Genomic DNA, 24429 nt, shown 5'->3' on the forward strand with positions numbered 1-24429 from the left:
AACAATTTCCTACTTGTAGGAGTGAGACTCCAGTTTCAAAAGTTTTCATTCCAGGCCAGAGATTGAGTGGTATTGCAGGAAGATTAATTTCACCATTAATAGGGTCCTTCTGTCATTAAATACCAGCCCTAATTTTCTCTGGCAAGCTTATTGCATATTTACAGCACAACTCTAGCAATTTCCTGAAACTCATTACGAGCTCATTTTAACAAGCCTAATGATGGCAGAGTGCAAAATTGAGCAGCAAATTGTGGTGTAGCATATCTCGCCCTCGCTCAGCCATGGCTCAGCTGGTAGCGCTGTTGTCTCTGAGTCACCAGCTTCCAGGGTTTGTGTCCCCCTCCAGGGCCTGGGCACAAAAATCAAGGCTGACACTCCAGTGCAGCACTGAGGGAGCGCTGCACTGTTGAAGGTGCTATCTCTCAGATGAGACATTAAACCAAGCCTCCCTGCTGGGATGAATGTAAAAGATCCACTGACACAAGTTTGAAGAATGATGGGATGGGGTTTGCCCCCAGTGTCCTGGCCAATATTTACCTCTCAGTCATCATCACAAAAACAGATTGTCTGATTAACATATTGCCGTTTGTGGGATTTTTGCTGTGTTTCCTATTGTGACTACAATTCAAAAATACTTAATTGGCTGTAAAAACTCTTTTGGGGCGTCATGAGTGTAAGAAAGTTAAACCCAGTGTTCTAGGTGTGCTGTACGGGGGTGTGAACAGACCATAGAGTGATCCCTTTAATATCTGCATGTTTAGTAATAAATACAACAGTGACTACATTTCAAAAGCACTCCATTGGCTGCAAAGGGTTGAAAAGTGCTATATAAATGCACGTCTTTTTTAAATTTGGCTGTTAGATTATTCGTGCATTAATAGCAATGAGCAGCATTAAACTTGTTATTGCTCCAGCAAATTCTGCCTTTTCTCCCAACGCAGTGACAGCGGCCAATCTGCCTCCAGTAAATTCACAGGGCTTGTTAACCTCAGCACACACTCACCAGTTTCCCATTCCCTAGGGCAAGTTGACTGGGATCCCTCTCTCCTCATCCTCATCCCTGCAATTGATCCGTGGTTAGCGAGCGAAGTCTAATGAAAATGTGGCAGCTCCACATGAACGAGAGGCGACTGTGTACAGCTGGGGCTGGTTTGAGGTGCATATGGTGTCATTTTGTTTGCAAATGTGTGTCTGACTGTTTCTATTCATCTTGTCGGCGAAGGGATTGATCCCAGGCTGCATGTAGCCTTCAGGAAGTAGCCAGCGATGTGTATAATAAATACTGCAAGCCTCCATTGTACTTAAAATAACATAGGCTGGGGAACAATTGATGTCCAAATAAAATGAACCACCTGTTCCCATTTTAAAAGCCTCAATCAGGAGTTTCACATAAGTTGTGCATGAGTATCAAGGCAAGGCAGTGGTACTGTTACTGGACTAGTACTCCAGATACCTAGGGTAATGCAAAACAAAAACAATAATACCTGGAAAAACTCAGCAGGTCTGGCAGCATCTGCGGAGAGGAACACAGTTAAAGTTTCGAGTCCGTATGACTCTTCAACAGAACTAAGGAAAAATAGAAGAGAGGTGAAATATAAGCTGGTTTAAGGGGGTAGGGGGGTGGGACAGGTAGAGCTGGATAGAGGGCCAGTGATAGGTGGAGATAACCAAAAGATGTCATAGACAAAAGGACAAAAAGGTGTTGAAGGTGGTGATATTATCTAAGGAATGTGATAATAGGTGACATTAAGGGTAGAAAGCAGGACGAGCAAGGTACAGATAGCCCTAGTGGGGGTGGGGGGAAGGGATCGAAATAGGTTAAAAGGTAGAGATAAAACAATGGATGGAAATACATTTAAAAATAATGGAAATAGGTGGGAAAAGAAAAATCTATATAAATTATTGGAAAAAGGGGGGATCGGAAAGGGGGTGGGGATGGAGGAGAGAGTTCATGATCTGAAATTGTTGAACTCAATATTCAGTCCGGAAGGCTGTAAAGTGCCTAGTCGGAAGATGAGGTGCTGTTCCTCCAGTACCTAGGGTAATGCTCCGGGGACCTGGGTTCGAATCCCACCACAGTGGATGATGACATTTGAATTCTGGAATTAAAAGTCTAATGGTGACCAGGAAACCATTGTCGATAATTGTAAAAAAAAACCCATTTGGTTCACTAATGTCCTCTAGGGAAGGAAATCTGCCGTCCTTACCTGGTCTGGCCCACGTGTGACTCTTAACTGCCCTCTGAAATGGCCTAGCAAGCCACCCAGTTCTCAAGGGCAATTAGGGACGGGCAATAACTGCTGGCCCAGCCAGCGACGCCCACATCCCATGAACGAATAAAACAAAGTATTTGCCCATGTGGCGCTAGGGTTCCACAATTGAGGATTTAGTCTCGAATCTGGGCTGTGTCCTGGGAGACTGGTTTGCACAGTGAAATGCCAGTGATTGTAGACTCCTCTGAAATGACAATTTAGAAGCGTTCCTGGATGCATGTGTCATTTTCCCCTAATAATGGACACATTTGAGATAAGCGGAGTGGCAACACCGCTTTAAAAGCCTAAACTAACCTTCTATCTCCATTATACTCTCAACAGACAAAGACGGTTCTCTTGCGTTTTGAGAAGCGGCTCCACGTTAGCAGGACTAGTTCCGAAATGAGTGTTACTGCAACGTATTATTCAAACTATGTCTTTTATAGTATGCCCCATTTGTGCTGCTAATAACTTCATTCATCCCAGGGGAGTTCTGACGCTCAATCTCAACACACACCGTTTACATTCATTTATCCCGGGTGATTTTTTGTCTACCAGTTCTTCCCCCCTCTTTCTCTTAAAGGCTCCACTTGCTGGTTTCCAGTGAAGACTAAGGAAAGGTCGCGAGAGATTCTGAAAAGTGGGTTTCGATCGGTTTTTGGTCGGTCATTAATAACAAGGTGTCATTAATTTCCAATAGTCGCTGAGAGACTGAGATAACTTGAGAAACCGCTTCAAAGGGTGTTACTGAAGAGCGGAATGAATGTTCCGCCTGTTAAATTCACCATCACGATGTTTTTATAACATTAAGTTTCAGCAAAAGAATATTATTTTACATTCGTGGCAATGACTCACAACACAAGCTCGCTCTGGGTACAATCACTTGAACTAAAAAAAAAACACCAAAAATACACCCAAATATATATATATATAGATATATATATAAATGCACTAAAATTTACATCCGGCTGATATTTTATTTGTAGGTAATAGACCAAAAAAAACTTGCATTTCTATAGCGCCTTTCTTCATCTTATGATAGCACGAGATGTTTTACAGTCGATGAAGTACTTTTTGAAGTGTGGTCACTGTTGTAAGGTAGGAAACACGGCAGCCAATTGCGCACAGCAAGATCCCATAAACATCAAGGTTAATGGCTGGATAATCTGGGGGTTTTTTTTTGAAGTGATGCTGATTGTGGGATAAACAAGTGTTTGGCCAGAACGCCGGGGAAAAACGCCCCTGCTCTTCTCTGGAAATGATAACGTGGCTCAGACACAGACAATTGCATTGAAGGGAATAGTCTAAGCAAATATAGATAGAGGAGTGTAGGGGAAGAAAGACAGAGAGTGGCCTACTCCTGCTCCTAATTCATATGTTGGGATGCAGCGCAGTGGAATTACTTTCTGATTGCTCTAGTAAAGACCCAGCACAGACGTAATGGGCCGAGTGGCCTTCCTCTGTGCTGTGGAATTCTGAGGTGCCGCATGGTGTATGGTTCCACAGACATAAGTGTGCAGGCGCATACCCCTGAGGGTTTTTAGTGGGATGCTAAGACGCGACGAAAGAAACAGTGAGGTGAATTTCTGCAGGGTTCACCTGCTTGTTTCCTTTGTCAGGGTCTCAGCATGACCTGGGGGCGGGGGGGGGGAGAGGGGGCTTGGGTGCACTCTCACCTCTGAGTCAGGGGAGTTCCAGCCCCACTCATGAGACTTGAGCCCATAATCCCAGCTGGCATTCCCAGCACAGTACTGGGTGAGTGCTGCACTGTCTGCAGTGCCGTCTTTAGGATGAGACATTAAACTGGGGCACATCATTATCACCATCTGATAATCGCCTGATCATTATCTCAATGTGGAATCTTGCTCTCTTCAAATCGGCTGCTCTGTTTCCCACATTACAACAGCCATGACTATAATTCAAAGGCATTTTATTGGCTGTAAAGGCTTTGGGGATATGCTGAAAGGTGCTACATAAATACAAATTCTCCACCCTTCCTTAAAAGGCCTTCTCTCTCTCTCTCAGATTTGAGGTGCAGTCTGTTGTAAAAACCACATTTTGAAAGTGTCCAGGAAGCTGGGGAAATCTATAAAAAGCTTAACTTCAATCATTTGCAATATGAAGATATAGCAGATAGTCATCCAATCTCCATGGGCTGGATCTCACTGGGGAGAATGTTGCTTGTTCCCCACCCCCATACGATCACTGCCCCTGGCTCCCCTCCTCCACCATCGTTGCAAGAGTTGGCCCGGTGACCGACCACATCAGAAGGAAGCCCACCCCACAGACATAACACGCTGTATGTGGGCTAGACACACCGAGGGTAGGAACTCCCAGCCCACATTGGGAGGGAGTCCCGCCCTCAAGAGCTGCTGGCCAGTGGGGAATAGGGGGGTGGGGAGATGGTGACCAGAGATGAGAGGGGGGGAGGGGTTTGTGGGAAGGCCCATACTGGAGGCCAGATGGGGGAGGAACAAAGTGGGGGAGGGGTAGAATCCTGTGGGGGGGTGCTATTTACCTCTGATGCACAAAGGGCACCCTCCCCAAATGATGTGCCCCCTTCCTTTCCACCTTTACAAAGCTCAATTGATACTTAATTATTCATTTAAATAAGCGGGTGGACTACCGATTTTGGTGCCCGCCTATTGTGTTATGGGGGACAGCTCGGGGGGGTGGGGGTTGGGTGGGAAGGTGGTGGTCTTGCCACCCATTGTGTTTTTCGAGCCCCGCCCCCCACTGCAAACACCCCCACCGGGGGTTATAACATCCACCAGATGGGTGCAGAATGCAGTGTAGTACTTCCGTCAGTGCATAACTGCCAATGTAACTTGGGCATGGGCTGCTGCAGGCTACGCACAATGGACACTTTCAATATCATGAAGCATGTTGACTATGAAGACAAAAATATTTTGGAGCTGTCATCAAGTGCCAGCTGAAGGACAGTGAAGAGAGATACCTGATTTCTCAATGTTTGCCCCTTCAATAGGAAGGCATCACAACAGTGACTACACTTCAAAAACTACTTCATTGGCTGTAAAATGCTTTGACACATTCGGTGGTTGTGAAAAGCGCTATATAAATGCAAATCTGTCTTTCTTTCTATTAAGAGATACTCAAAATTGGGGTGGGGGTGGGGGTGCGGTTGATAGAATAAATAAGGAGAAAATATTTCTTTGTTTTTCCATTCACAGGATGTGGGCTTCGCTGGCTGGGCCAGCATTTATTGCCCATCATTAATTGCCCTTGAGAAGGTGGTGGTGAGCTGCCTTCTTGAGCTGCTGCAGTCCATGTTGTGTAGATACACCCACAGTGCTGTTAGGGAGGGAGTTCCAGGATTTTGACCCAGCGACAGTGAAGGAACGGCCGATATATTTCCAAGTCAGGATGGTGAGTGGCTTGGAGGGTAACTTGCAGATGGTGGTGTTCCCATGTATCTGCTGCCCTTGTCCTTCTAGATGGTAGTGGTTGTGGGTTTGGAAGATGCTGTCTAAGTAGCCTTGGTGAGCTCCTGCAGTGCATCTTGTAGATGGTACACACTGCTGCTACTGTGCGTCGTGGTGGAGGGAATGAATGTTTGTGGATGGGGTGCCAATCAAGCGGGCTGCTTTGTCCTGGATGGTGTCAAGCTTCTTGAGTGTTGTGGGAGTTGCACCCATCCAGGCAAATGGGGAGTGTTCCATCACATTCCTGACTTGTGCCTTGTAGATGGTGGACAGACTTTGGGGAGTCAGGAGGTGAATTACTCGCTGCAGGATTCCTAGTCTCTGACCTGCTCTTGCAGCCATAGTATTTATATGGCTAATCCAGTTCTGTTTCTGGTCAATGGTAACCTACTGGCAGGAGGCTTGGTAACCAGAGGACACAGATTATAGATTATTGGCCACAGAACCAAAAGGAAAATTAAGAAAATTTTTGTTACCGTATTAATATTGTTATTAAACTGCCCGAGAGGATGGTGGAACCAGGTTGAATAGGAACTTTCAAAAGAGAAGTGGTTGAAATGCTTGAAAAGGAAATAGCGGGAAAGATGAGGGGGTTGTGACTAGTTGGACAGCTCTTCCAGGAGCTGGTACACCCAATGGGCCGAATCATCTCCTGTGCTGTGAAATTCTACAGTTTCTTTCAAACAAAGGAGATAGGGCCTATTCCTACAGGAACTCCACCCTGTCTGCAGTGCAGTAAACAATGTCTGAACCCCAAACATAAGGAGAGTGACCCATAAAATGCAATTTAAAATAAAATCAAAGCAAACATTAGTTAGCATCTGGCAGTCGTTACACATTTGATACACATAGTAACAGAAGGGAATGGGATTGATTGAGATCACCATGAGTGATAGGTTGCATAGATGGCCATTTAGTATCATGAAAATGAACAACAACGTTCATTTACATAGCGCCAACAGCATAGTAAAACATCCAAAGGTGCATCATAGGAGCATTGCCAAACCAAACTTGCCATGGAGCCATCGAGGAGATATTAGGCCAGGCAACCAAAATCTTGGCCAAAAGAGGTGGGCTTTAAGGAGAGTTTTAAGGGAGGAGTGAGGGGGAAAGGTTTAGGGAGGGGATTGTAGAGCAATTGGAGATTGTAGGGCCCAGATGGCTGAAGGCACGGCCGCCACTGGCGGGAAGAAGGCAGTGGAAGCACAGGGGTACAGAGTTGGAGGAATGCAGAGGTCTTGGGTGGGGTTGTAGGGCTGGAGGAGATTACAGAGATAGGGAACGAGAGGGAATTAAATGAGCTCCAGCAAGCAAACCTGTTTCTGCTAAAGCCTAAAAAACCTCATTTTTCATATAACGATGAACAGCTTTGAAATTCTGTTGTGTAAACATCAAGACGCAGGCGCTCAGCTTGTTGCTGTGGAATTCCTTTGTCGACTATTTTAATCCATTCGCACTGAGTGGCCAAAGGCCAGACAAACAATTTTGTCATGAAAAACATAAAGATCTCATTGGCCAAAATTTGCAGAGTGTCATTTCCAATGAGAAAATGTTTAAAGATTTCAAAGTGAACTTCAACCTGCTACATGAGACGTTCCCAGTCTAACATTAGTGTTTTGGTTTTTATCTGCGTTTGAAGTTAAAGCAACACTCCCTCAATAAGTTTGCCTTTCAAACAGACAGTGGTTCAGGAAAAGGATTCTTCAGTATGCACACAGAGGGGGAGTGATTGCCAATTGTGGCATGCAGGCTCTGTTTAATTCTGAGTGGATGGCTAGAACTGTAAATGCTGTGAATCTGTAATCAAACAAAGAAATTGCTTGAAATACAGAGCAGGTCGGTCAGAAGCTGAAAGGAGATCCGACAAGTCTGTGTTACTGTCCAGCTGTGGCTCAGCGGGACCTTGGAATCCTGGGTTTAAATGGGTTTAAATTCCACACCTGAGGTTTGAGCTCAGAACCTAGGCTGATGGCCCGTGTCTTTATTAACAGACTTCTCAACTTGTCTTTGCCACTTTCAAAGATTTTGTGTGGTGGTTCACTCGGTAGCTGTGGCAACGTGCGCTTTTTACATGCATGTTGCAGTCCGGAGCTATGGATAGGGATGGTAGAGGCTCCAACATTCCTTCCATCACGTGGCTGACCAGGAATCTCTCCCACTCTTACTGCCTGCCATTGATGCGTGTTGGAAGGATTTGCAGGTTGATACTCAACCTGTTTGGTTGCGTTTATGAACACACCTTCCTTGGCCATCAAGTCCTGGGAGTGGGACTTGAACCCAGAGTTGCACCACATGACCTCCTAAAGATTTGTGTACGTGAGCCAATTTTCCCTCTAAGCCAGGCAGCAACCTGGAATACACTGCATAGTGCAATGGGCAGGCTGCACACAACCACTGTTCCCTTTCAGAAGTGCACTGTGTCACTGTTCAGCGGTCTCAAAGTCACAACGCAGTGCAACAATAAACAAGCCAATTAAAATAAAGAGCAATTAGACCATCTCAGCGCCACTTTCTTAAGGCAAATTAGAGACGGGCAACAAACTCTGGCCTTGCCAGCAATGCTCATATCCCCTGAAAGAATGAAAAATAACACTGATGTGAAGCCACCCCACCAATCTCGCTCTTCCTGAAACTCCTTTAACATTTCACCATTTAATTCATATTGCCTCTCAAAACGTGTCACCACATCCCTGAGTTACATTTCCATTTCACCAATCTATGTTCTCCTTCTATTGCTATCCCCCTCATTGTTAACCACATTTGCCAGGCTGTACATCCCAGCGAATCAAACAGCATGTTCCTTCGGTCGCTCGTAATAGGCAGAGTACAGATCATACTCGACCAGCCCGCACTGGCAAAACCCTAAGCAAAACGTCTACGGTCAGATGGGATTCCGCAAATGGACAGCACTTGCTGAGCAATCCTGAGTGTGCTAATAGCTACATTAACAACTAATTTAAGATAATCTATCGCGCTTATAACTTGGCTCATTTACACTTGCTAAAAATGACATACATTCATACTCAGGGACCCCATCCTCTGCAAACAAAAGGAATATGATCCAGCCTTGCGCCTTTTTTGAATTATGTGGAAGCTTGGGGAGCCTATAGTTCCATGTTGCTTTCTCCGTGGCAACGCCTTGGCCAATCAATGTCAACTTGCCAACCAATCAGTACCATTTTCTCCTGCAGTATAAATTGTTGTGATCGTTTGAAATTTGGCATTCTTGTGTTTGTCCTGATGAGTGCAAGATGAAAAGTTTCAGCAACATGTCTCTCTTTTCAGCAACACTCAAATTCTTTACTATCAAGTGATTGCGTTTGCAAGCTTTGAACCATACACAAATGTTGAAATTATGCTCTATAAAATGTACATTAAGAAAAAAGAACAGTGATCCTAACACTGACTCCTGGGGGACACCATTGTGTACCTCCCTCCAGTCTGAAAAACAACCATTCTTTGCTATTCCCTGCCTTCTGTCTTTCAGCCAATCCTGTATCCACCCTACCATTACCCCCTGAATCCCATGAGCTTCAATTTTGCTAACATGTCTATTCTCATTTGGCTTTCCTTTTTAAAATCGCCCTCTGCCCTCTGACAGATACAAATCTGGAATCTGCTGATGTTAATATGATTTTGTCCCAAATTTCAGTCAATGTTTAGCAGGAAGAAAGCACAGTTTTTTTTTAAAATAAAAAATAAATCAACGTATGCACTTTTGATTCAGTAGCAGTACCATCCCTGGAGGCAGTTAGTTAGTCATTCAGAGAGTGACACTTTTCGCAATAGCTCCGGGAATTTTAACCCAACCACGAAGCAGCTAAATGCCTGCACAGGGAGTTTCGCCGAAATCACTACCCTGACCATCGCCTGAAAGAGGGTGTGCACAGTTATACTTGCCCCAACTCGAGAAATAGGGGTGGGTGGGGGATAATCCTTCACATCTTGATCAGGATTTCATTTCTTAATTGGACACGTGGACCATTTTAAACAGAGCTGCGCAGCCGAGTGCTATTTTATGAATTAAATTGTGTATAGAAACTCAAGTGAAACATGGACAACTGTGAAATAATCCAAACAGAAGAACTAGAGCATGGCTGGAAAAAGCTCTTCATCTTGCACCTTGGTCTGAAGCGGTTCGGCAAAAATGTCCCCTTTTCTCAGCAATACTAAACAGAAGAGCTGGTTTAATAAAGACCAAAAAAAAAAGCCAATAGAACCTTCACAGTGCCTCAATGGTAAAGAAGGAATTGACATTGAGAATACCCTTCCTCACTTGCAGGTGTGGCTGTTGGCGATCCCTCATAGACAAATGAGCTGGCAATGAGTGAGGCAGGTAGCTCACTGGAGCTGCTGAAGTGTCAGGCCCGACGCTAGCGGACAGGTAAGGTCATTTCAACATGGTAGGAGAACCCAGCCCGCAGAGTCGGGAGAAGCAGGAGTGTCCCCAGCCTCCTCAGGAGTCACAAGCCTCCTCCCAGCCCTGTAGCCTACCCCAATGCCCCTTTCCACTAACTCACTGGGCAACGGTAGACAAGGTCAGGGGCAGATCTCTCTTCACTCAGGTGAGCTGCCTGACCAGAGCCAGAGATAATGCCCGAGGGCAGTTTCAATTGTTAGGCCTCTTGGTCCCATGATCACCTAACACCATACGCCTGAAAACAGGCCCTGTCTAATTCCCAGACCAAGATGCCTCCTCCCAACCTAAATCCAATCAAAGGATCATTCACTTTTCTTTTTAAGAAAACCAATATTCCCCATAAAGTCTTGGACTGGCAGATTAGTGAAAAATGATCCTTTCCCTCTCCCACTCTCTGTTCTGAGACAACAACCTTGATCTTAACCCACAGTTTCCAGCTCAGGCTTCTGGGCCAATCTTAACAGCAATGAGTTGAATTTTGAGGCTTGTGTAATATATACTAAAAATGCAGAGACGATTCAGTTACCTCCTCCTCCTCCTCCAGGTACCATGCCCTAAGAGGGTGTTGGCGACCAGGGACTTCCATTGGATTGGTCCATGATTATGCTTGGCAAAGTACAGCAGTGGTTTGCTGTTGCCCTCTGCAGTATGGCTGACCAGGAAACTCTCCCACTCTTACCACCTACCATCAGCCATATCGGAAGGATTTACAGGCTGATAATCAACCTGTTTGGTCACATTATGACCATGGCCATCAAGTCCTGAAGTGGGACTTGAACCCAGAGCTTCTGACCCAGAGATAGGGACATCACCCACTACGCTGTGTGATCTCTATTAACTTGGTTTACGGTAAAAAAAATCAAAATTATAGAAAGTGATTAGCTTAGAAATGGACACGTTCTTGCTCTATCCTGCTCAGTGTCAAACCAAAACTTGACAGTTATTCTGGGTGTTTCAGGTGTGGCCCACATGTGACTCATTCTCTGTTCCCAGCCAAACAGTTTCTGCACCAAAGGTGTTTGTTTTAAAAACAGAAACACAGTAACTTGAAAGAAATATTGGGATTGCAAAGAAAGCTTGTAAAAATAGAACATTGTGTTAGCAAAAGAATTTAGATGGTGATTTAACTCAAACGTGTCTTTTCTTGAAATCAATCTCAGAATCTGTGCATCGCTGGTTAGGCCAGCATTTATTGCCCATCCTTAATAGTCCTTGAGAAGGTTTTTTTTATTTGTTCATGGGATGTGGGCATCACTGACTAGGCTGGCATTCATTGCCCATCCCTAATTACCCTTGTTCAGAGGGCATTTAAGACTCAACCACATTGCTGTGAGTGTGGAGTCACATGTAGACCAGATTTCCTTCCCCAAAGGGCATTTGTGAACCAGATAGGTTTGTATGATAATCAGCAATGGTTTCATGGTCATCGTCAAACTTTTAATAACAGATTTTGTTTATATATTGAATTCAAATTTCACTATCTGTCGTGGTGGGACTCGAACCTGGGCCCCCAGAGCATTACCCTGGGTCTCTGGACTACTAGTCCAGTGACAATACCACCTAGCCACTTTCTTGAACCCACTGCAGTCAATGTGGTGTAGGTACACCCACTGTGCTGTTTGGTCGGGAGTTCCAAGATTTTGACCCAGCAATGGAGGAACAGCATCCGAATGCTTCAGAATTCTGCGGCAAGTAACTCACTCCTCAAAGCCTGTCCACCACCCACAAGGCACAATTCAGGAGCGTATTGCATTGTACAGGACTGCAAAACAGTTCACTGAAAAGCCAACAAAAAATGCTCCCACAATCAAACGTTCAAGAGATTTCCTTTCCAATGTTTTAACCAAATGACACGAACCCGATGGGGATTCCCAACATTCTGGCAAAGTTCATCAGAGAGAAGAGTTTCACATGGGCTCATTTCACCCTTGGAGTTTCCATCCCTCCAGGGTTGTCCTGAAATCTCCCAGAATTAAAGGGAAATCTCCGGGAATGGAGCATAGGGGAAAGAAAAATAGCGTGAGTTTTTGTTCCATTTTCCTTTGAATATTTTTTCTTATCAAATATTGAAGACGAGGGGAGAAAAAGATTGTAGAACTGGGCAGGATGGTTGACAGTGGGAGATCATGAGGTGAAGCCTCCTGGATTAAATCCATTGAGAGTTGGCAGCCTTCAACTGGGGCTAATACAGCTCTCAACTTTGCTTATTTTTGTTTTGTTGCTGACTAAACATTCCCTCTTTATAAACGCCTGAAGATTTAGGTGAGTATCGCTGTGCAAATAGGCCAGAGCGACATGCAAGGGAAGAGGAATCATCTCCATTTGTTTTCAAGACCACGGGCCTGTCACCATGGATACTGAGGTGTTCAAGTATTCACCTGAAAAACAAAAATCTACACTATTGTTTATCCCAGCGTTTGTCCATGAATCTTTCTTGGAATCATGAATTTGTTCAACTAAACACTATTGTCTTGAAGATAGACACATCACTCAACGACATTAAAAAAAATCTGAATTCAATCATCTTATGTTTGACCCTGTGCAATATTGATGTCAGCTGGGTCAATGGTAATGCCCCTAGTCAAATAGCTGCCCTGACATTAGTCCTGATCCAGACATGAAAATGACTCATTTAGTGAATTGCTGGAAGATAGCCAGTCCCTGTGGAAACTGGCCCTAGAAAGAGCAAGTGCTTCAGGAGAGACAGAAGGAAGCTGGAGAGGGACCAGAAATAATTCAGAGAATGGGTTGAAACAATACTGAACATTTAGGCTGAATGTGGTTGCTTTTACACAACCTGAACTCTGTCATTGAATTTTCCAAAAATTACCAGCTATTACTTTTAAGTGAGTTTTGTTCTTAATATACATTTCCCCACCTTTCCAGAGTGCATTTATATAGCACCCTTCACAACCTCAGGATGCCCCAGAGCATTGTACAGACACCCCTCCCTCCCCATGCCTACCTGCTCCTGCAGCCTCTACTTCAGAGTGCCTTGCCCGACTGGAAGTGAAGCCAAGTCAATCAGGCTGACCTCCGGGGGGAGGGGGAGGTGTCTGTGACATCACACGCAGGCTAAAACCCTACATCACACAGGGACACCCAGACATCTGGATCACCCATACACACTACTGGGCCCCAATGTTAAAATTCCAAAGCCCTTCCGCCCCGCACCCCCCCAACACCCGCAGTGGGTGAATGGTTGAACACGAGAGAGAGAGAATGCGGACATGCACAAAAGAGAGGGAGCAGATGAAAGAGAGCGTGAGAGTGAGAGAGAGAGAGAGCACAAGAAATTGTGTAAAAGTGTGCAAACGAGTGAGTGTGGGAGGAAGTGCAAAAGTGTGAGCATGCAAAAGAATGAGCACAAGAGAGAGCATGCGGGAGATTGTGTAAAACTGTGAGAGAGTGAGTGCAAGAAGTTGTGTAAGAGTGTGTGAGAGTGCGGAAGATTGTGTAAGAGCACGTGAGAGAGCATTTGAGCGTGTGGAAGTGTGTGTGAGAGTGTGGAAGATTGCGTAAGAATGTGTGAGAGAGTATGAGAATGAGTACAAGAGATTGTGTAAGTGTGTGAAGGAGTGTGTGAGAGTGAGTGCGAGAAATTGTGTAAGGGTGTGTGAGAAAGTGAGCGAGAGAGTGATTGGAATCGATTGGGAGAGAGTGTGTGAGAAACTGTGAGAGAGAGAGTGTGTGAGAGAAAGTGTGAGAGTGAGTGGGTGCAAGAGATTGGGTAAGAGTATATGAGAGAGAAAAAGGAAAGGAGAGAGAAATAGGAGAGAAGGAGTCTTTCTGCTCAGAAATTGATTCCAGGATTCACTGATCTCTGTGGCTCAGATCCTTGGCACAGGTTGATGTAGCCAATACCAATCAACATTCACTACCTTACTCAGTTTTATGATCCACAATCCTGGTGACATGACTTAAATACCAGTAATGGCAGATATTTTGCTAACAAATGCAAAACGCATGGGTGCAGCCAATATACTGGGTTTTACAGTAATTGGTGTGACCCTATTCATTCATTCAGTTTGAGTTTTATTAGGTTGAATGACGAGACACTGGGGAATGGGAAGCGAATTAAACCCAGCTTAATGTGTTGCAAGATGACTATCTCCTCTGTTTATCTGTTGAAGGGGTTGAATGTGAACTAAGTCTGGGTGGTCCCACTCCAACTCCTGCCCTACATTAAACCCACAGTGAAAAAAATCTTGGTCAGAAGATGAAAGAAAGCTGTTTCATTATTGCGAGTAGAGCTGTTATGAGTTTGGATCTCAATTTAGTATATTCCTACCCTTTCTCAACATCTAAAGCAGTGAGAATGGTTCACACACAACCAGCAGAAGATAAAATGCAAAGCAACTCTGCTAATGTGCTGTTCATCACAGCAATTTGCCTTACAGATGCAGTAGCAAAGTGGTATGTTACTGGACTAGGAATCCTTAGGCCTGCCTGGGCTAATGATCTGGATGTGAGTTCAAGTCCCATCATGGTAACTGGGAATTTGGGAATTTAACTGGACAGCCCATTGAGAGCTGCTGATCACTCTATTGAGCAGCAGCTCCACTGGGGAGGTGGTGGCTGCTGCTGGTACTACATTCATCGGAGGCCTCAGATCCTCACTGGAACCCCAGCCACTGGTGGGTGATGGTGGGAGGGGGATAGCGGGCTAGGTGGAAGGAAGGGGGCGACGGCAGCAAGGGTGGGGGTGGCTCTCCCGAGGCTCCCCTACTGCTCCTTTCCCAATGCCAGTGTTCCTCGGTCAGTCGCTGAGTGCCTTTAAATGAGGGTCCGTCGCTGGGAGTCTGTTTGCAACCCTGCACTAGTTTGCTGGTCGTGCTCCCTGCGTGGTGAACCCCCCCCCCCCATTAATTGTCCACTTACAGGCCACAATTGGTGGTAGCAGCAGGAAGGTCATTCTGACCCGGCCTGGCTTATATGTGACTCCAGTCATATGGCTGTCTCGTAACTGAGCCTCTGAAATGGTCACCCGAGCCACTCAATTGTACTTAGGAAGGTGAATCATCATCACGCTCTTAGTAAATGCTGACTTTGTGAACAGTGTCTGCATTCAATGAATGAATAAACAAAATCTTGCCCTTATCACAGTAAAATGTTCAAAGCCATTTGATGGGGGTAGCGATCAAACAAAATCTGGCATTGAGCAGCATAAGGAAAGATTAGGTCACTTAACCAAAAGCTTGGTCAAAGAGGGGGTTTTAAGCATGTCTGAAAGGTGGAGAGGGTTAGGGAGGGAATTCTGGGGCCCAGGTAACTGCCCACAGTGGGGCATTATTCACTCTGCATCTGTAATGCATTATACTAATGAGATATCAGAGCATGCACAGTGCACACACTTGAACTGGCAATACTTTGCTGCCTGTCTTTTTTATTTGTGTTACAGCATCTTTGAGGAGATATATCAAATCACAGGCCTGGATTTTCGCCAAGTGAGGATGACACAGTAGCCCTTTAAAAATGATGGGCATGGCTAAATTTCGGCCCCATTCCTGTTTACAGCAATTTTCCCTAGTGCGGGATAAGGATGTAGCCAATCAGCCTGTGTGCAGCTCTCGCGCCCTTGCCTCCTCCATCGTGGGGGATGGGCAGTTTCACACCCGCCTCCCACCCCACCCCTCCATAATTTTAGTGGAATAGGCACCCCTCAGGAAGTAGATGAGATTCAAGATCTCTCAGAGAAGTCATGAATCAGTCCCAAGTGGGGGAAAAAACACTCACCTACTCCTGGAATTCTTCCACTGGCAAGCTTTGAAATATAAAAAAAATTGTGTTCTTTCACAGTAACAATAGTTAGATGCTTTATTGTAGCTTAGAAATATTTTTACTGCAGTATTGCGATTTCTAGTATAATAAAATGAAGTAATTTAAATGCCAAGAGTACTTCTAAAATGAAAAATAAAACCTTCAACAGATGCCAGTTAGAAAAAAAAACCTACTGCTGGATTACTGTGATTGACAGGACATCTGGTGCAGCTTAAAATTAGCCTTCAACATCTATTTTTGCAATTTCAATAAGCTTAATTTCCCGTGAGCTGGAATGGCTTGTTAGAACAATTGTGACCATTATGAATACTTAGCTGAATTTCAAAAGGTCTAGAACTACTTATCTCAGCAGGGAGATGTATAGACATTTTGACTGACAGTTGTAAGAGGCCATTAAAGGATTAGCTGTCTTTGATGTGGTTAGTGAAATAAATGTTTGTTTTTACAATAGATTGACCCACTTGAGGGGATTTCATTTTTTTCAGAATGGCTTTTTTTGAAGGAGAATTTTTCAGTATGGTATGGTTGAGTAAGATTAGATTTTTTGGCTTTTATTTGTTTTAACTGTCCATTTGAAAGACATCCTTAGGTCTATGCATAGTGACACTGGGTGAGTGGCTATGGAAGATACATGGGGAGCATAGAAGGGGCCTGGAGGATATGAGTAGGTATGGGGGATATGAAGAATCATAGAGAGAGCATGGGGATATAAGTGGGCATGGGAGTTCTGAGGGGCATGGGGAGGGCATGGGAGATGAGGGCACATGGGCATATGAGGGCGCATGGAGATATGAAGCAGCATAGACAGGGCATGGGGATAGGAGTGGGTATGGGAGTTAAGAGGGGGTATGGGGGTATGAGAGAGAGTGAAGGAGGCATGAGGGGCATAGAGGTGAGGGGGGTGAGGGCTTGATGGCGTGACATTCATCATTTACCCTGGGCTTATGTCCCGTTAAACGGAGGTGGGTATTTTAACCTGCTGGGTCAAAATCCTGGAACTCCCTCCCTAACAGCACTGTGGGTGTACCTACACCACATGGACTGCAGCGGTTCAAGAAGGCAGCTCACCACCACCTTCTCAAGGGCAATTAGGGATGGGCAACAAATGCTGGCCTTGCTAGCGACGCCCACATCCTCATGAATGAAAAAAAAAACAAGTCAGTGCACTGGTGCCCCTCAAATTTGTTTCAAAGCTCAATCAAGTTAGGGAGAGAGAGAGAGAGAGAGAGAAAGAAAGAGACCCATTACTGTGTCTTAATTTGACAGAGATTTTTCCAGGACTTTCAGATTCCTGTGGCATTTATGACTTTCTTCCTGACGATCTCAGTAACAGAAGTGGAACAAACTTCCTGTGCGCCTCAGGATATCTTTAAAGCATCCTATAATCCCCTTCTTGTTTTTCTTTCCACTCTCACAAACACACACAAAAACGCTTATGGGAAAATGTATTGTGGCAATTGGAGTGCTCTATCTGTAGGGCTATTACAGTTCCTCTAATTAAATGGATTCCCAGCCATATAGAATTAGATGCATATATAACTCAACACAATTCATTCTCAATTTGTTCCAGTGCATGGCTTATTTCAAGACTTGTCGGGCAACTCTTACAGACGTTAACAAAATATCCCAGCCCTCGGTTTCCGATTCCATCCCCATTCAGAACAGACTCAATAAACTCGGATATAAGCAAACCGGTTTTGGCAGGGATTTGGGAAAAGCCAGATTGCGAGTTTTTTACCTCTTCTCCCGCACCCCCAGCTACCCACTACCCCTCTAGTCCTATCTTTTAAATTGAAGCCACGAAGCAACGATCAGACTCTGTCCGATTCAGGGTGCTCGCTCGTTTGATCAGGCAAAGGGTTTTGGATTATTCGCAGCCTGGTTAGCAAACCCTTGCTTTGTCATTGGCAATGATTTCTTCTGAAATACAGCCCACACTAATTGGGGTAATTTTATTTCTGTAATTAGTGGCTGCCGAATGTTTGCAGGATAAACATGTCCAAATTCAGATTTCGTTTTACACGTTCCTGAGGCCCAAGTCAGGAACGTTCAGATTTCCAAATTCGGCAGTAAAATAATTGCACTCCCCACCACCCCCCCCACCAACTCCAGCAATCCATCTTTTACCATGTAACCCAGTAAAAGGCAAACAACTACTGAGATAAAAAAAAAATGAAAAGAAAAATGCGGGAGCTCTTAAGTAAGAACAGGAAGCACTGGAAACCCATTGAACCAGTCAGTATCCAAAACCCTGACATAGGGGCTTCCCGGTGGGTTTCAGAACTCCAAAGTCAGGAGGAAAAGGTCAGAAGCCCAACTGAAGGCCCTTCGGCACTGACGGAGTGAGCAGGCTGCCCTTTCACGTTAGTGAGAGAGAGAGAGGGTAGACGGTGAAGATGGAGGTGCCCTCTCTCTCCAAACGTTTCGAGCTTTAAAATAAAAAAGGGATTCCCTTTGTGCGCGGCTGGGCCAAACGGTGGGGAGGGGACATCGCGGTGGCTTTAATTCCAGCCAGCCTCTGGCAATAATAGGCCTTTAGGGGCCTTTAACAGGCTCAGTTGGGCTACCTGTGCCTGCAGGTGGGCAGGGTAGTCCTGCTGCCACCATCCCTTCTGGGGGAAGTGCGGGGTATAGCGCCCAGGAAACCAGCTAAAATTCCTGCCCAAAGCCTTTACCTTTCTTTCTTTAAGATTGACCTGTTGTTTTTATTAGCAATTTATTTTTGGTGTTCAGAGAAAGCAAACATTTAAAAACACACTAGGCTTGATGATTCACAACATATTGGCATGAAATGTATAATTTCTTGCATACTAATGATTCTAAAAAAACCATGAAAGATCTGCACCAGTGTGAATTATCTGTTTCAATATATGCCTTTAGTGCTACCAGCGAATATTGGAATAAACATGTCTGTTTTGAGGAGGCGGACTCTCAAGCAATTCTGCTATTAAAAATAACTGCACACTCCCCCTGTGATATGATTGGCCTTTGGCTGTGCCTCCTCAGGCAAACCATTATTTTTCACCCTCAGCCTTATTTTCTCCCCAAATTCAGGATTTTTTTTTTTTAGAGAAGGGGAGATTTACAATCAACAGCTGCTTCGAAAAGGGTCTCACCGATTGCAGCTATTTTATAGCAACGATGCGGCGCAATTAGCAGACATTTTATAGAAAGGGTCTCACCGACAGCAACCATTTTATAGCTTCACCAATAACAGCCATTTATAGCCTCCAACAGCAACCGTTTGTAGACTCAAAACAGCAGCCGCTTTATAGACAAGTCTCACCAACTGCAGCCATTTTTAACGACCGACTCTCGCCTGTTTTGTAACGGTCGTGGTTTCTTCTCCCTCACAATTTTCTGATTGAGCAGAAGCATAAAAATCCAACAAACGGCTTACTGCAAGTACGGAAACAAACTCAAGATGCAGCTAGCATTAGGAGAGTTAAACGACCCCCTCCCACCCCCCGATAACGAGGTGACAAAGGCACAGTTGATAAAACTGTAGGAAATGGCCCTGCTTTTGTATTTAGCTTGCACGTATCAGCAGTTATCTCCTTTTGCATGTTGTCAAGGTCACCTATTGTCTCACAACTTTATATCCACCAGGTAACAGTCAGGAGTGATTAAAAATATATATTCTGTTTACCTCAGCCAACACCAGGTTAACTGGTTATTAATATGTGGGAAAAACAAAAACGGAATTACCTGGAAAAACTCAGCAGGTCTGGCAGCATCGGTGGAGAAGAAAAGAGTTGACGTTTCGAGTCCAACATGACCCTTCAACAGAACTGAAGTATAGTTAGGAGAGGGGTGAAATGTTTTTATCTCTGTATTAATATGTGGGTATTTTCTGTCTACAAACTGCTAGCTCTGGCCTCTTGTGCATCCCTGATTTTCATCGCTCCACCACTAGTGGCCACGCCTTCAACTGCCTGGGCCCTACACTCTGGGATTCCCTCCCTACACCTCTCCGCAACTCGCCTTCCTCCTTTAAGACGTTCCTTAAAACCCACCACTTGGACCCAGCTTTCGGTCATTCTTGGCACCAGCGCCAGGCTTTGGCCTGAATTCTCGCTCCCGGGTCGGGAGCACGGCCGTGAGAATTCCTGGCTCCGCGAGCCAGACACCTGAGGAACAGCCCCGGAAGTTCTAATTTTCGTTCCTGGGATTGGAGGCGGGGTACAATGGGCCAGCCAACCCCAGAAACAGTACAAAGCACTGCAGGGGCTGCTGGGTGCAGAGGTGGGCTGGGTGGAATACTGGCCTCAGCGATCCAACCTTTGTTTTTACAAGGGATTAGGTACTTGAATGAGATGTTAGGATGTAGTTGAAGGAATGTAAATATATTGAATGGGTTTTTCTGAACGAGAGGGGGTTTTTTTTTAAAAAAAAGTCTGCAGTAGATACTTGGAACTTTATTTTATTTAATCTCAGCATGGGTCCTGCAGTCTGAGTTGACATGGAGGGTGTAGAGGCAAAGAGTGATGGGTGGGGGCATGGGTGATTTTGAGTTGGCACTAAGTTGGCATCGGGGCTATAAAGGGTCACGGGAATGGGTTGAGGTGCACAGGCCGGCCTAGAGGGTATGAGGGGCCATGGGGGTGGGTAGATGGCATGGGTTGGCATGGGTGCTGCATGTGGTGCGGTTGGAGGGAAGGGGTATGAGGGCTGTTTCTTGTTTCGTTGCTTTTTTTATTTACAATCTTGGGCATAGAGACTGGCCTCCCGCCCAGCTCGCCTCCACACCCGGCAACCTCTACCCTCGTTCCGACACCCTGGAACGAAAATCCGACCTTACAGGGCCACTTTGGCCCAGGCCCGGTTTGCGGAGCCAGGAAATGACCCAACTCTGCACTCCCGACCCGGGAGCGCAAATCCAGGCCTGTGTCTATCATTGGTCATGTTCTTAAGGAAAAACATTGACCCACCCTTCCCCCCAACCACCCCGCTCAACAACACCTTTTGTAGTCACCTGTTGACGTAGTGTTTGGCTGAATACACTGAGCCATTTCCAAAGCTCTAACGCACTGACATAAAGCAGACTATCTTTGAGGAAAACATTGGAAAAAATAATCTGAAGCATATTTAACATTGGTAGGAAATTGTAAGAGCGTCAGGCTACGCAATGAAATATTCATAAGTAGATTTTTCATGTGGTTTGGATTGATACTGGCATCTCTGCCAAAACTTTGTTGTTTTGAATTGTGGATTTATTTAAGTGGATGTTAATATTTAACCATGAAATATTTACAGTGTTAAAAAAAAGTGTTCTTTCACAGCACAATAGGTCCCAGGATAACACAAAAAATGTGTTGTAAGGGCGAGCGCATTATGCAGAGGTGTTTTTTTATATAATTTCTCCAATAGAGAATTACCGGTACAAAGAGTGACACACCTGTTAAGTGTGTCAGGGAGCTTTTTGAAGGTGAGAAGAGTTACCAGATACGAATTGACAACTGAGCACTTTTAGTTTCCTCGCACCCACTTAACACGTCTCCTCAGAGCTGTGAGGAGCCACCGGGCAACCCCAGGACTCGAACTGATGAACTTTGATTGAGTTACAAGCTGATCCCATACAAAAAGAGGGTGTTAAAACGTCACTACAGTATCCTTCAATCATATTCCCGAAATCCCAACATGTCCAAACACTGCACTTTTTGGTGAACCTCTTCGGCCTTTGGCGCGGGTGATCCCTGACCCGAGAGCCTCGCTGACGAGGCCCGGCCTTCAGCTCGGGGAGTCCGGCTATTTGCCTGACCTCGTGCCAAAGCTGCCGGGATAGTCTTTGCTTCTGACCCAAAAACCTGTCACGGTGACTAAGCTCAACCAGGAAAGTGCTGCCTCCCTCGGGCAAATAACGATACCTGATCCAAATGGAACCAGCAAGTCTTTGGAAGGACAGGTCTGAGTGCCGACTCCGGACTGCCAGAGGCCGCTTCCTCTTGCTGCACAAGCTGTTTAGCGTCGCGCCGAGGGACACAAAAAACCCCCTTCTCCAACTCCTCATCACTAACTAGGCTTCCACAAGCCGCTACTTATTCATCCTAACTATATATCGAAAAACATCCAAATGCCGAAATTCCCTGGGCTCCAGGAGTTTGGGATAAAGGACACTCCACCTGTACAATGATGGTTATTATTTCTAGGAGACCTGTGATTGAGAGATTTTGCAACATTTAAGATCAGTGTTGAAAGGTTACTGTCTATTGATGGGAATATTCTGTAGACGTAAACTGCTTTCTTTAAAAAGAGGTTGTCCTCCCTTAAGAATGCACTAAGTAATGAAAGGGATTATCAAAAATCAATTTTTTTCTTAAACTTCTTTTGTGCCAAATGATATATTTTTTTTGAGGGGAGCGGGTGGGGTAGGGGCGAAGGAGAGTAGCTGTTTTCAGAGAGAGGCTGTAACACAGGGGCTGATATTTTTGCAGGGTGGGGGGCAGCACACAGGAGCTGGGTTAACTTTCCAGGTCTCAAACCTGTGGGAAGCTGATTCAAGTTCAGATTTTCACACTGTTGATCCCTTAATTGGCACAGAGGCAGGATCCCTGTCCAATTGAGGGTGGTGGGCGGGCTCTCAAAGCTGGAGGGCCAATCAGAGGCCTTCTAGTTTGAGGAAGTGCGGCAGCCCTCAGTACAGGGTAAGTAAACGGGAGCAACCCTCATCGTGGAGGTAGCCTTTGAGCCGCTTTTCAAAAACCTCAAATTAAAAAAGCATAAAAAGTAACCAGGCCATCACTGTGTGTGTGTATGTGTGTGTGTGTGTGTGTGTGTACATGTGTGTGTGTGTGTGGTTTGTGTGTGTACGTATGTGTGTGTGTGTGTGTGTGCGTGCGTGTGTGTGTGTGGGTGTGTACATGTGTGTGTGTGTAGTTTGTGTGTGTGTGTATGTGTGTGTGTGTGTACATGTGTGTGTGTGTGGTTTGTGTGTGTACATATGTGTGTGTGTGTGTGTGTGTGTGTGCGCGTGTGTGTGTACGTATGTGTGTGTGTGTGTGTACGTATGTGTTTGTGTGTGTATGTGTGAGTGAGTGTGTGTACATGTGTGTGTGTGGTTTGTGTGTGTGTACATGTGTGTGTGGTTTGTGTGTGTGTGGTTTGTGTGTGTGTGTGTGTGGTTTGTGTGTGTGTGTGTGGTTTGTGTGTGTGTGTGTGTGTGTGGGGGGGGGGAAGTGGGAGTGGTGGGGGTAGGGGGAAGGATGGTGGGGAGAGGGTGGGGGGAGAGGAGGGGTGGAGCCCCTCTACAGTATGGATTTTGGCTGCATATCCACCCCCAGGCAGAGGCAGTTGATCTGCCCCCCTTGAAGTATCAGGAAACGGGCAAATCCTGGTGTGGCTCCTAAAGTTACCTTTAACGAGGCTCTTAATGAGCCTAACTGCAGACCCTCCTCGTGGTGTCAGGCAGACATCTCTCTGTGCCCAGTGGAAGAGTTGGAGAAACCCCAGATCAACAAAGCCCTACAACGTCGCCCCCAAACTCTCCAATCCTTTGACTCTGCCTTCCATTCCCCACTGTCGGTGCTGAAGTCTTCAACCGCTCCATTGCACGGACTCCCATCCCTAAGCTCTTCTGACTCTTTACGCCCCTCTCCTCCTGGAAGATCCTCCTTAAAACCCACCTCGACACCCCTCTCCTGCCCATCACACACCCATCTCCTTCGCTGGAGCGACCATGCCCTCTTTTTTTGTTCTCATGTGCCTCTCACATGCCAGCATTAAAGCCATTATCAGGTTGCTGTTTGTGGGAGCTTGTTGTGTGCAAATTGGCTGCCACGTTTCCCGCCTTACAACAGTGACAACACTTCAAAAGTACTTCATCAGCTGTCGAGCACCTCGGGACACCCTGAGGTGTGAGCAAGTTAAAATTAAACGCTCCACCGGACAGGGGAGTGAACAGACATAGAGACCCCTCTGTGATCATTTTAATATCTGCAGGTTTGGTAATAAATAGAGCTCGTTCCATTTCTGAATGATAAATTTAAAACACTTTTGGCTCCCCATGTGTTGGTAACCCAGATGGAATTTGACTGTTTTCCCACTGACCACAAATTAATTTCTTTGATAGGTTCAGCCAGAGGGTTATACATCAGTGTTCGGTAATAAAGAGCTCATTTTAAAACCCAATAGAGAAACACAAACTATTTTCAGTAGGTTACGAGCGGCTGACTATTTAAAATTCCTCTTTTGATTTATTGCAGTACCATTCACCTAACAATGCTCGCTGTCTGATTCTCTTTGTAGGAAAAAGTAAGTTATATTCACGCAGGCTCTCCAGACACCCCAAAACACTTCACGGGTAATTCATTATTTTTGAATTTGTTGTCGAGACGGTGACAGGAAATTTGCGCACAGTACAATCCCACGAGCCTCAATCCCTCTTAGGTGTAGTCGGTTGAGGGGTGAACTTTGGCCTGGAATGCCTGGATAGTTCCTTCTTTGGGGGCTGCCATGGGCTCTACGTCCATGAGAACAAGGTGTCTTATCCCAGAAGACAAGCATTAGCAAAGGATCTGCGATTAACTCCGAGTGG

At 45.4% G+C, this 24429-nt stretch overlaps 1 long non-coding RNA gene across 1 annotated transcript in view; it reads left to right on the forward strand.

Annotated features, from left to right (window-relative positions):
• LOC144669016 (uncharacterized) overlaps window positions 1–24193 on the forward strand; it is a 43358-nt gene extending 19165 nt beyond the window's left edge. The window contains exon 3 of the long non-coding RNA XR_013573587.1: window positions 24098–24193. This is a non-coding gene — a long non-coding RNA (uncharacterized LOC144669016). The remainder of the gene's footprint in view (window positions 1–24097) is intronic.
• The last annotated feature ends 236 nt before the right edge of the window (window positions 24194–24429 follow it).

Source organism: Cetorhinus maximus, chromosome 28, assembly GCF_964194155.1.
Source record: "Cetorhinus maximus chromosome 28, sCetMax3.hap1.1, whole genome shotgun sequence".
Taxonomy (NCBI): domain Eukaryota; kingdom Metazoa; phylum Chordata; class Chondrichthyes; order Lamniformes; family Cetorhinidae; genus Cetorhinus; species Cetorhinus maximus.